Raw genomic sequence first — 11,444 nt, 5'->3', positions numbered from 1 at the left:
ACAGGAAGGACCAGAATGTCCAATCTTTTCCCCTTGTCCACATCCAAGCCCGCTGAGCCAACTTTTATGCTAAACATCAATACATGTTTGTAATTAAAAAATAAAATAAAATAAAATGGGATGTGAGAGAAGAAATCCTGCCGTCTGATGGAAAAGACAAAATTGAGAAGTGAGAGTTCTCCCTGGGTAACGCACTTCTGTGACTTAGGACTCCGTAAGGAAACAAGAAAAAGTCACCCTAGCTCCACTGTCCTTGACACATGGCATTCCTTGAAACATCTATGTCTGTTCATCCCTGTGAGACAGGGCACCAATGGGCCACAGAAATGCCAGCTAAGGGAACAAACAGTTTTGTTGGGGTTAGGAAATGAGCACAGATGATTCAAAAAGCATCTGAACCAAAAAGCTCCCTGCCTAGTTTAAAGGCAGCTCTAAATTGAGGAGTCTCTTCCCCATTCCCAGCCCCAGCGAGGAGGAGCGAAGCTGATGAGCCTCTCACTTCCCCAAGGCAATGTTAACAGCTGTCATGAAACACCATGAACCTTGGGGGGATGACCCCAGTGCTTAGTCACTAGTGAGTGACGCTGTTTTGAGAAGAATTAGGAAGCATGGCTTTCTTGGAGTAACTATAGCTTTGTTGGAGGAAATGTGTCACTGGGGGTGTGCTTTTGAAACCTCAAAGCTTGGCCCAGTCTCTCTTTCCTCTCTCTCCTCTCTCTCTCCTCTCTCTCTCTCTCTCTCTCTCTCTCTCTCTCTCTCTCTCTCTTTCTCTCTCTTTCTCTCTCTCACCACACTCCTCACCATATTAATATACCAACTCTCCGAAACTGTAATAAAGACCCTAATTAAATACTTTCCTTTATAAGAGTTATTCTGCACATGGTATCTGTTTATTGCTTCCAGGTCATGGTCTGTTGAAGGAAGACAAGGCAAGAAGTGAAACTGGGCAGGAACTTGGAGCAGAAGCTGATGCAAAGCATATGCAGGATTGTTTACTTGCTCCCCATGACTTGCTTTCTTGTAGAACCCAGGACCACCAGCACAGGGGTGAAACTACCCACAATGGCCTGAGTATTCCCTCATCAGTTACTAATGAAGAAAATGTCTTAGGATTTGCCTATAGCCTAATCTTATGGAGGCATTTTCTCAATTGTGGGTCCTTCCTTCCACATGATTCTAGCTGGTGTCAAGTTCACATAAAGACTAACCAACACAATTAACCCCTTGTTAACTTGACACACTAGCACATCACTTTTAAGCTACAACCTTTTCTTTCCTGTTTATCCCCAATATCACACATTATTATCAACATCACAACATAAAGCATTTGCAAACACAAAAAGTCACAGTCTTTACAAATTCAAATACTTTAACATTTATCTCTTTAAAATTCCAAAGCCTCTTCTAAAATCCAACATCTATTTACATTTTCAATGTCCCTCAACTGGAGATTCCTGTAACATAAAAAATAAACACTTCAAGAGGGAAGAACCAGGTCACAGTATCAATCTGAACCACAATAACACAATCAAAGCCCAACTATGTAACTAACCCAGTGTGCAATGTCTTGAATCTACTCACAGTCTCTGGGCGGCTTCAAAGGGCTGTACACCCATTCATAGCACACAACGCTTATCTGCTAGGCTTAGCCTGGCTCCAGTCCACAGCTTCTACTGTCCCTGATGATCAGGCCACGGTATCGGCATCTCCAGACTGCTTGGGTCTCCTCCTGAAGCTGGGATGCATTTTTACTAATAGCCTCTCCTGAGCTTTCTTCATGGTGCCAAACTTCAATTTCTCTGCATGGCCCCTTTAATCCCAGCACTTCAACTGCTACTGAGGTTGCACTTTTAACCAATGGCCTTTTCAGGCTTCAGTTGCTCTGCACGATGCCTTCAAAAACAGTAACATGGGAGAATCTTACACATGACCAAGTCTGGTGCCTACAGGAGGTACAACCTGAGCCATGTCTGGAGCACAACTTCTGTGCGCTGACTCAAGGGAAGCACTCCCCAGAAGATTTCACCTCAGTGATGCTCCCCATCCTCTCTCTTTTCCTAGACAGTCTCTGTGCAGCCTTGGCTGTCCTGGAGCTCACTTTGTAGACCAGGCTGGCCTCGAACTCACAGAGATCCACCTGCCTCCACCTCCCAGAGTGCTAGGATTACAGGTGTACACCACCATGCCCAGCTGATGGTCTCTTAGAAATTGCTTCTGGTGTCTCAGCCTCCGCTGACCAACAGAGGTTGTCCCAGTCAAACAAGGGTCCCTTGTTAATGAAGGCTGAGTCTTCAGGCCCAGATGACCAAGTACCTCGATTCTTCATTCAAAATGTTGATGGACCTTTAAAAGTTTGTAGACTTCCCTCTGAACTTCACAAGCCAGGCGTCCACCATCCGCACTGCTCTCAGCATCATCTTCCAAGCTCTTAAAGAGCAGCCCACTGCTCTCAACACTCAATGTCTTTTCTATCCCAAAATTCCAAAATACGTTCACAATCCTCCCCAAAACAACACAGATCTGTCACAGCAATACCCCACTCATGGTATCAATTTCTATTTTCAGCCAGGTATAGGGATGCACACCAGTAATCCCAGCACTCGGGGAGGCAGAGGCAGGCACATTTCTGTCAGTACAAGGCCAGTCTGGTCTACAAAGTGAGTCCAGGGCAGCCAAGACTACACAGAGAAACTTAGTCACAAAAAAATTTTTTTAAAGAAAATTCTATCTTAGTTGGGATTACTATTTCTGTGATAAAATACCATGCCCACAGACACTTTATGGAAGAATGCATTTATTTGGCTTACATTTCCTGAGTCACAGTCCAAAAAGAAAAGCCAATGCAGGAATCCACAGGCAGGGACTTTTACATGAATAATTGCTGGGGTTTTGGGGGGGCGTTTTTTTTTTTTTCAAGACAAGATTTCTCTGTGTAACCTTGGCTGTCCTGGACTTTCTTTGTAGACAAGGCTGGCTTCGAACTCACAGAGATCTGCCTGCCTCTGCCTCCCGAGTGCTGGGATTACAGGTGTGCACTCGCTGGCTTGCTCCACCTGCCCAAGAATGGGACACAAAGTTTACACTAAAGGAAAACTGTTGCAGGTGAAAAGGGAAAAGGTCAAAGGTGAGTTGGTGGGTCTGAGACTCTAGACTGGGTAGTTTGTCATGAATCCGTGAGAATATGATGTAGGCATTGAGTGCTGAAGCTATGCGCACGCTATGTGGGGACCTGCTGTTGATAAAATATGCTGAGCAAAAAGAACTGTCTAATGGAATCATACAACTGAATACAGATTAAACTGATAATGTCTGTTTTATGTGTTCTGTAGGATTATTAAGATGATCAGATTTTGCTTAGAATTTAACTAGAAAACAAGACATAGCCCTGAGAACCTTGAGGGCTGGGTGCTGTGACATGATCACTACAGTGTTGACTAGCAGTAGCAGTACACCTACATGAGATGGCCAAAGGCATGATGGCTAGCTTTTATATCAACCTAACACAAGCTCTACTCATATGAGAGGAGGGAAACTCAACTGAGAAAATGCCTCCATAAAATTGCCTCTGTAGGCAAGCACGCAGGGCATTTTCATTAAGGATTGATGGAATATGGACCAACCCATGGGAGCTGGTGCCACTCTCGGTCTGGTGGTCCTGGGTTCTACAAGAACACAGGTTGGGCTTTCCCTGCAGCCTGCATGAACCCGCCAAGCAGTTCCTTGTTGAGGCCCCATATGGCTTTGTGCTGAACACACACGGTTCCAGTGAGTCTCACACCCTTGCCAAAGGGCTGTAAAGCATGGGATGGAGAGAGGTCACTTAGTCACCACTACCAGACATGCCGACTTGAGCCAGTGTGCAGTTCCACTTCCCTATGTGACACTGGCTCTCAGTGTTCCAGGGATTCTACAAGGCTCCGCAGAGTTGGAGCTTAGAAGATGTCTCTGATAGGAACCCAGAGCTGAAAGGTGCTGAAAGTGGCTAACAGATTTTTATCGCAGAGCAGTTCGAACATAGGTCTTGGTTTTGAGCTGGGCTCAATTCCCAATACAGCCTGGATGGACTCCTGGGGATTTCTAGAGTGAGGGAATGGCTAGAGTCATCCAAATGAAGCATCATCTCTGAGTAAACTGACAGAATTCTTGCTGAATACAGAGCAAGGTAAACAGACAGGAAGCACCAGCAACAGGGACGAGACGTGAGATGGGGCGTCAGGGACATGCTTCACTCAGAGGACAGAGAGTTCCAGATAGGCCCCGAAGACGAACTTCGCCTTGCAGGGCTGTCACTGGATCTCTTTGTTCTTTTCCCCAGTGTGGACAGCCTACACAAGCCTTCTTTTTCTGGTTTTTACCTGTTGATTTGCCTTCTAGTTGGTAAACTGAGAACAAGTGGCCAAATCGGGCTTGTTTGAGGAAGGACGTGTAACTATAAGCTAAATCATGCCTTCTTCCACAACTTGCTTTAGCCTAACAAAACACTCAGAGTGCCCTTCCGGGAGCTAATAAGGAAACCCGGGTCATATGGACACTGTTCTCTGTGATGGCGCCTCTTCTGCCTCTTGTATTTACCCTCAACCCTCTCCTCTCATCAACGCAGCTGGTTTCCTCCATAATTCACCAAACCCCATTCAAAGTGTTTTCTAAACTCATTCTGGACCTCCTGCTTCATAACTGATAACATTTATTCATATATTTATTTATTTAGGGTTGGGTTGTTTTGTTTTGTTTTTCGAGACAGGATTTCTTTGTGTGGCCTTGGCTGCCCTGAACTCACCTTATAGACCTAACTGCCTTGGAACTCAGAGAGATCTGCCTGCCCCTCCTCCCCTACTGCTGAGATTATAGGAGGGAGCCACCACGCCAGACTAATCGACAGATTTATACACCCATCTCTGTTGCCTATCTTCAGATCTGGTTTATCCAGAAGAGCCTCCAGTAGGCTACCTGGAGTTGTATAAATAATATCCTCTTGATGTGTGAACACGAGAAAGCAGTGACTGACCCAAAAACTGTCAACCGAGCACTGAGTACAAGATGGATCCGTTTCCTTAAGCTGAGCGGTGAATGCCCTGAGCTCTCATCAAAACCCATGATGCCCGGACCCACATTGTCTTTCCTATAAAGTCATCCCCATTTATTTATTGTGGAAATAAAAATGTAAACCCTGTGGCAGGGATGAGTATATTCTGAAGAGATACTTGTGTCTTTTATATTGGCTATCAAACTTCTAACAGTGAGTCCCCAAGAAATCACAGCTCCCCCCAGGAATCTTGTGCTGGAAGAATGGAACACCTAAAGCCTTGACTAGCCAGAGGAGAAAACTTTCATTTGGAAAGAAAATTGTAACTTGCCAGATGGTTTTACAGAAGATGCAGTATTGGGCCAGTGGTGTTCAGGGACCACACCTCAGAGGGATGCCCTGTTGTGGATTTCTCTTGCCTTTTATTTAAACCAGTACTTGCTTCAGGACCTTAGAAATGGATTCGAGAGGAGGTCTTACTACAGTTCTCTGTTTCTCTTCCAAATGTAGCCTCACTAAATACATCTTTTTTTCTGCTTTTTACTGTTAATTTTACTGTTTGAAATGACTTATAAAGGGCAAGTTGCCAGATCTGGCTGCTTGGGGCACAGACTGTGACCCAAAGTCAAGTAATAATAAACCTAGAAATATTAGATCATAGGAACTTGTAAGTCAGGCCACCCCCATGCCACCAAATCACCCTTCCTGAAGAAGCGCCACTGCAGGGGAATAAGAGGCCATGGTGGGTCCCTGGAGCCTTTTTCTTCCCACAGCTTTCACGAAGGGCCAAATCTTCCAACATCCCCTGCTGCCCTGAATCAAAGGCGATCTGACACAGGCACATGGTATGGGCTTGGTCACTAAGTCAGCTGCCCCCCAGTATGGGACCTCCACCCTCCCTCAGAAACCAGCCCTCTGTGTGTGTCTATTCCATACACTGTCTTGAGTCTTTGCTACCTTCCTTAGAGGTCCATGGTCCTGACTAATTTGACTGCACTGCACAGGGACTCCAAAGAGTCGGCCCTCCAGATGTGATCAATCCAGAGCACTTTTGGAGAATGGACAGTTTAAAAAGAGCAAATCTTTTCTGCTGTTCTCAGTGGGTGGGTTGTGATGAGCAGGGGTTCTGACAGCCTTCTCAGCCCTTCTCTTCTTTACAGCCTGTAGCCCTCCACTGAAATGGTGAAGCCTTCAGATGGCCCAGTGCGGCTCCATTGCCTTGCTTGCAGCCCACCAGTCCCTTAATGCACACTGCTTCTGACTTGCCCTGTTTATTACTCACCTCCCTTTGCTTCTGCTGAGGATTTCAGCCTCCTGCTCATGAAGCTGAAAATCTGCCATCTTTACAGATATGTTTAAGCATTCATTCAGAGTTCTAAGGAACGATCCTTGCAGGGATATAGAGCTGAGTTTTAATAAAGGAATGGGGAAGGAGTTATGAAAGAGGTCCTATCTGTTTCTAGCCGTGTGCACCTTGAGGATAGTTTTAATGGCTTAGCCCTTGTCCTATAAATAGTCCCTCAACAGATTTTTAATTATAATCCCTTTTTTAAAATCTAGTTAATGTTTCTGCACATGTTGATTGGCAGGCAAGGAGATGCAGTGATGATTCTGTCTCTTTTCGACTTTCTAGCCAGTCAGTTACTGAAGACTGTGGTCACGGTTTTAGGAAATGAATGACTCAGTGTCCCCATGCATTCCAAATACTGGCGTGTGTGTGTGTGTGTGTGTGTGTGTGTGTGTGTGTGTGTGTGTGTGTGTGTGCGCGCGCGCGCGTGTGTATGTGTCCATCCTATGTTTTTCAAATAATTTTGCAGTGACTTAGTTCCATAAATACATAGGGAGCACATACTACATGTTAAGCACACACGAGTCATGGAAGTAGTGGGATAGAAGACGAGGCGGAGCTGTCCCTCGCAGCCTGTGTCCCACTGCAGCCTTTCACACTGGAACCAGTGAGCACTGCACAGATGTGGACACAGACCCAGCCAAGCGTGCTGCAGCTAGTATTAATGTCCAGCAGCTTTTCTCACACTGAAGCTTGTGTTGCCTAACGCTGTCTGCAGAAGGTGACTAAGTGCTGCACAGAAGTCCTACTGTGGAATGCTGGGCTGCCCTGGGTGTGTCTGGGGGGGCAGGGACTGGGTCTGACCTCTCTGTCTTCTCACCTGGGCTGGTCTATCTTCTTATTCACCCTTCACAATCCATTCACTTTATTAGAAAAACTAAGAGGACACAGGCCTCTGCCCAGTCTTCCTGTTTATAGGAACAAATGAAAAGTCTTGAATTATAGCGTGAAATTTCAGTTACATATTTTACTTGTTCTAACTATTCTTGGTTCATGAATAAGATCCTGAAAACCTAGAAATATGACACTTGCTACATTCCACACAGGTGGCCACATACTATTTTCTCAGACTGTGGTGAAAAGAGTATGAGTCGATCCCCATCCACGGCTTCCACAGGAAGATTCTCCTATAGGTCCATTGCTGCCCATGTCTACGCCTTGTCTTCATAATGAAAAATCCTCTTCCCATTGGGGCATCGTGCCTCACCCAGTTTAAACTGTTCTCTCATCTGTCCCAGCTGTAAAACAACAGTGGCAACACAAAGACTTACTGGTGCTGTTATTGTGAATACTTACTCTTAATTACAGACTTCATTAGCAGGCAAATTACCTCAGACAACCACCACAGAATTGTAATTATTAGTAATTAGGGAGGAAATGAATTAGTGTTTACTTTCATCCCATAAGAAAACACTAGCGGGGCTGGAGAAACAGCTCAGCGGTTAAGAGCACTGGGTGTTCTTCCAGGGGTCCTGAGTTCAATTCCCAGAACCCACCCACATGGCAGCTCACAATATAAGGATACAGTGTCCTCCTCTGATGTGGAGCCAGACATGCAGTCAAAAGCACCCACATACATTAAATACATCTTTAAAAAATAAAACTCCAGCTAAGGAAGTTCTTTGCTATTCAAGACCACATGACCACAGAATTGGCAAACAGGGCTCTAATCTCAATTTTTTACTTTCATCTGCAGTTATAGCCACTTCTGCTCAGAGCCACTGAGTTCATGCCCTTTGTATCAGCTAGAATCTTGCTGTATAATAAGCATCACAGACTGAATTCCTCTGTAAGAACCCGTCTTTACTCAAAGGTTTCCAGGTCAGGTCGCTGGCTTGGCTCTTCTTGGCTCACCTGCCTTACTTTCATGAGCAGGAAGTCAGCTTGCTGTCTGCTGATCTAGGAAGTCTTCAGTGGAACTCTGGTGTTCTGATGCCACTAAAAATGTACCAGGAAGAAGGGAAGCACACAGGCCTGGTGAGGTCCAGACTAGGGACGATTACACATGACTTCCTCTGCATTCTGGTGGCCTTTACCAGCTCCAAGGCCTGATCCAATTTAAAGGGAGAGAAATTACAACAGTCTTTGATTGGGATAACATTGAAGTCATAGCATATACAATGTGGACTCCACAGAAGAGGGAGATTAGGTCTGCTTTATTCTCATCTGTTAGAGGATAATAAAATTCAGTTGCCTGGGGAACCCTGATGAGGATAAGCTAAACTGAGCAGGAGGGATACAACTGAAGAGGCCTACAGCTTAAGAAAACACACAGAGGACACACATTCACATGCACAAAACCACTGCTCAGTGTCTTTAGTTACATAGGACAGACAGGGGCATGGACTGCCAAGTGTGCTGCCTCGCATAATGGAGTAAGATGACAGTCATTTGGGGAACACAACAGTGGGAATAGAATCAACATGATTGGCATCGGTGGTTACCAGTGTGAGCCCAGATATTCACTAGAGAGATCTGCAGAGATGAGTATAGATGCAAATGTGTGTACACCTGCATTTAGAGAAGCACACACTGTCTACCGTCACGTTAACATTCCCAAGCCCTCTGAGGCTGCCAGCACCTGGAGCTATGCGTGTGCCTCATCCCGGGCCCTATCTACCACATGACATTAATCAGTAAAAGGAAGGAGGATTTCTGCCACAGTGACAAATTCCAAGGCTGGCTTAGGAAAAAAAATTATTCCTGAAAATATAATTATACCAAAAAGTCAGGCAATCTCTGTTGAATGGCCTCTCCTGTCCACTTGCGGACTATCTGTGGCCCCAGACAATGACTCTCGGCAAGGCTGTAACCTTATAGACAAAACCAGGAATTCGAGTTCATACTGATATTCCAGGAAAATAAACACAAGGAGGGGAGATCATGCATTTGCATGTTAAACCATGTGGGAGGTTATAGAATTCCAAAAATCATAAATAGGCAGCCAGATACAGTAAATACTTTGGAATAAAAAACTTAATGGAAACTTTGCTAAGCTTAATGAAGATTAATTTGTTAATAGTCTCAAAATACAGAAAGATGTACGGGAAGATCTTGGTAGACATCAGCCTTATCAAGCGTGCTCCAAAATAAACCTGGAGACCAAGTACCACCAGACACGTGTGATGAGACTATGGTGTCACATCATTGTTTTCCCAACACTGGAGAAGCTCACAACCCTAATCAGTTCACGAGGAAAAGAGCAAGACATTAAAAAATAAAATAAAGAGATGTCTTTTAAAACACCTGGCCTTGGGGCTGGAGAGCTGGCTCAGTGGTTAAGAGCAGTCTTCTCTTCGAGAGGTTCTGAGTTTCAGTCCCAACAACCACATGGTGGCTACAACCATCCATACTGGATTTGATGCCCTCTTCCGGCGTGTGGGTGTACATGCAGCCAGAACACAGAAAACAAGCATAAAACCTAGAGCTGGGCTTTCTAACTTTGGGCCTATAGATGCATTACGGGCAACTACAAACAGTAAAGCTTGACATCTCCATCTTTATTTTGCATTTGCTTTCCTTTCCTAAAACTTTGGGTCAGGTTCCTGCTTAACTCCACAGACACCGTGCCCATCATTTTATAAATGCACACCTAAACCTGGCCATTGTCCCTTTCAAGGATGAAGACGTCAAGAGAGCAGGATCTAAGGAAGGTCTGGTTTTCAGACTGACGATAGCCAGTGATTCTCCTATGGAGGCCCGGAGCGACACCCAGAGGTCTGCAGTCATTCCCTTAGAGCACGAAGGAGCAGCAGGGCCTGCATGGCGACTTTGCACCCTAGGCAGGAGCTGCTATCTTACAGAGGGCCAACAGCTTAGCTTCCCTTCTAGAATCTCTGCTCGGACAGGTCCGCATCCTGCCGAGAAAGTGGAGATTGCCACTCTGCGGGCAGTGGAGATTTGCCTCTTCTGTGGTAGGATATGAGTTTTGCTTAAAAACAAAAACACCTTACCAGGTATAATTTCATATTGACAGCTTCCTGCCTTGGCTCTCTGGAGATGTCTGCCCCCCCCCCCTTCCTGGCTTGCTTCTGATGCTGTCATTCCTACTGGGTTGCCATGGCTCCCCTTGAGATTGCTCTGTCTTCATTCTCAGCAGTTTATCATCTATCTTGTTAACTTGATATTTTTCTGATTAACTGAAATCCTCGGGCCTGTGAGCTTAGTTTTAAGAAAATCTCCATAAATCTGGGCCATTATTCCCACCTCCAGCCTCCAACCTACACTCAGCTGCCACTCACAGGCTAGAACCAGATGCTGGCTGAGCAGCCACTGGGGTTTTTACATTTTTTTCCAGCCTTTTCTTCTCCTCCTGCTAACTTCATGGTTGTCTTTGGGGAACTGTGGAGGAACACAACTTTGTGAACGTTTCTTCTTCTGTCCTCGTTCCCTGCTGGCTTCCTGCTTCATGTCTACCCTCTGCATCCTCCTAGGCTCAGCCCAAAAGGTGGCAGCTGCCCCCGTGGATGCTGACTGGTGCTTTCTGGGTCACACTGTGTTCCTGTGCACTCACCACGAGTTGCTTGTTCTACTCTGGCAAGGCAAGAACCTGTCTTCTGAAATAGTTACATTAAACCGAGCAGGAAAAAAGGGCTGGCTGCAGTGCGTGCCTTCAGGAGCTGGCACTGAGTCACGAGTCATGCTCACTGTGGCTACTAAGGTCAGAGCAGAGGCTTCTCTTTGTCTGAATGCATCGAGGACCAAAAAAATCACGACGCTCCCACGCACACTGAACTACATTAAAAGGTTTCAGGGAGTCTCCGGGGAGCCAGGTGAAAGAGGCTGTGGCTCTGGCTAAAGTGGCCAATCCTTCCTGCTTGTGAGGTATCCCTTGCCCACCTGCAACATAAAAGCTGCCGCGCTAGCTCTAAAGTCTACGCTTGGTAAAAGGAGTCACTACCCTGCTGCTGGGTGACCTTTCCTCCTCACATTATTTTACATAACAGCCTGATGAAAGTCAGGAACGGCCACATGACTGGCCTTGTCAGGAAGATGAGCAAGAGTTACAGCAGTTACCTCTGCGTCCCTGATCTCAGTTCCATGTGCTTTCTCCTCTGGCACGCCTTAGGTAAC

This window comes from Acomys russatus, chromosome 2, assembly GCF_903995435.1.
Source record: "Acomys russatus chromosome 2, mAcoRus1.1, whole genome shotgun sequence".
Taxonomy (NCBI): Eukaryota; Metazoa; Chordata; class Mammalia; order Rodentia; family Muridae; genus Acomys; species Acomys russatus.
The sequence above is the reverse complement of the archived record's forward strand: the minus strand, read 5'-3'. Positions refer to the sequence as shown.